This window comes from Ixodes scapularis, unplaced genomic scaffold (assembly GCF_016920785.2).
Source record: "Ixodes scapularis isolate PalLabHiFi unplaced genomic scaffold, ASM1692078v2 PGA_scaffold4__175_contigs__length_147842914, whole genome shotgun sequence".
Lineage (NCBI taxonomy): Eukaryota > Metazoa > Arthropoda > Arachnida > Ixodida > Ixodidae > Ixodes > Ixodes scapularis.
In genome coordinates, this window is record NW_024609879.1 from 42,064,333 (window position 1) to 42,065,932 (window position 1,600).

The 1,600-nt window shown below is 44.5% G+C and overlaps 1 long non-coding RNA gene across 1 annotated transcript; it reads right to left on the reverse strand.

Moving 5' to 3' along the window:
• Positions 1-794: 794 nt before the first annotated feature.
• LOC120843330 lies at positions 795-1,096 on the reverse strand. Its single transcript, XR_005716150.3, has 3 exons — positions 1,075-1,096; positions 883-978; positions 795-813 (listed from the first exon to the last, which is right to left on the reverse strand). It is a non-coding gene; the product is annotated as an uncharacterized LOC120843330 (long non-coding RNA).
• Between the last annotated feature and the right edge of the window lie 504 nt (positions 1,097-1,600).

Below are 1,600 nucleotides of genomic sequence, written 5' to 3' on the forward strand. Positions count from 1 at the left end.
GTTACGTTCGGGAAAGACTGCAACGACGGACCAATCAGAGGTCAAGGAGAGCTTGGTCGCGCGCGTTGCATGCCGGTCTCCTTCTATCTGCGAACATGGCATCGGTGGTGACCGTCGATGTGGACGGCGTGGTGGAAAATTACGGTTGTATTGCAGACTATACTCTGTTCACCCTAAGCTGACATTGCAGCAGAAGATACGTGCTGGATGGACCAAATTCAGAGCCAGCTGTGCGGGATGTCACCGCACTCTCTGGCGCGATGACAATGCACGTTGATGTTGCATGTTGCTGGCTCCGATTGGTACATCCAGTGCATACCTTCCACTGCACTGTCAGCTTAAGGGTGAATCGAGTATATGGCACCTCAACTCGGTCATGCCAGCATTTTGTACTCGCTCTCGTTTTTCTTTGTGAATAAATCAGTCTTCTTCCTTTGCCAGTAAGTGATGGACAGTTATGGTCCACGTCAGGCAGCAAACATATAAGCTCTTCCTCTAGATGACAAGTTTCTATTTACTACAGTGACTACATGAGGGTTGCCTTCTGTCAAATGGCACCGTGTATTCATCTGCCCAGCGCAGCATTTGGGCTTGCAGAAATTTGCAGGTATTTTCGAGAGTATCAGAATTAAAATCGGATTTACTTTTCTCAATTTTTGGGCAGGATAACCTTACTGTCTGTTATTACATTTGACAGTCATTTAACAGGTAAAAGCTCAACACAAACTTAAAACGCTTAAAACTTGCCTGTGTACGAGGTTGATGGCACTGGACTTTTGGGGACCTCCTTTACTAGACGACTTGGCGAGTCTTCTAAACAAAATTAGATGCACGGATAAGCATGATCAAAAGATGAAATAAATTTGTACACTGGAATCTTACCGAGCAGTTCAATGCCTTCAAAAGACGGTGGTTCAGCCAACAGATGCTCCTCGCTTGAAGTACCAGGCCTCCTCCATTGCGGTTCTGAGGCAGCTTCTGAAAAACCAAGTAGAAATTGAACGGCAATGCAGGTTATAATAGCTCCTTTTTTTAAAAGACTCAGTTCGTAATAAGAAAGAGAAGCATGCACACCAATTTTCATTGCAAGGGCCAAATCCAGCCTCCGGCTGTGAGCCTGTTCCTCGGCAAGCTCTTTCTGAAGTCTTTTTATTTTCCCCTCTTTCTCCTGGAGGAGATGTCGAAGGATCCTATCCTCTTGAGGTGCTGCCCTCGTCTCCTGGGTCTGGGTAAAAATACATTGCCACTGTTGGAATATCATAACTTCAGAATGCAAAAGTATTTAGGTGTCTGATAATTCTGCACCTTTTGCTTTTTCTTAAAATCTGCAGCGATGTCATCAAGCCTCGACCGCTTGCCAATCTCCTTCCGGTTCTTTTTTTCCTTTCGTCTAAGGTCTTGGACATGCTAAATCAAAACAGTAGAAATATCAAATATTTACTCAAGCAGTGTCATACTCACAAGATAAGTAAGCTAGTAAGCTTTGCATGCACAAATTACTACGGAACAACCTCCACTACCAGTGAAAGCGACTGGAAAAATGGGCATGAGAAGTAATTTCAGTTCCTTATTTTATCGGGATACTCGCCGAGAAGCAGCT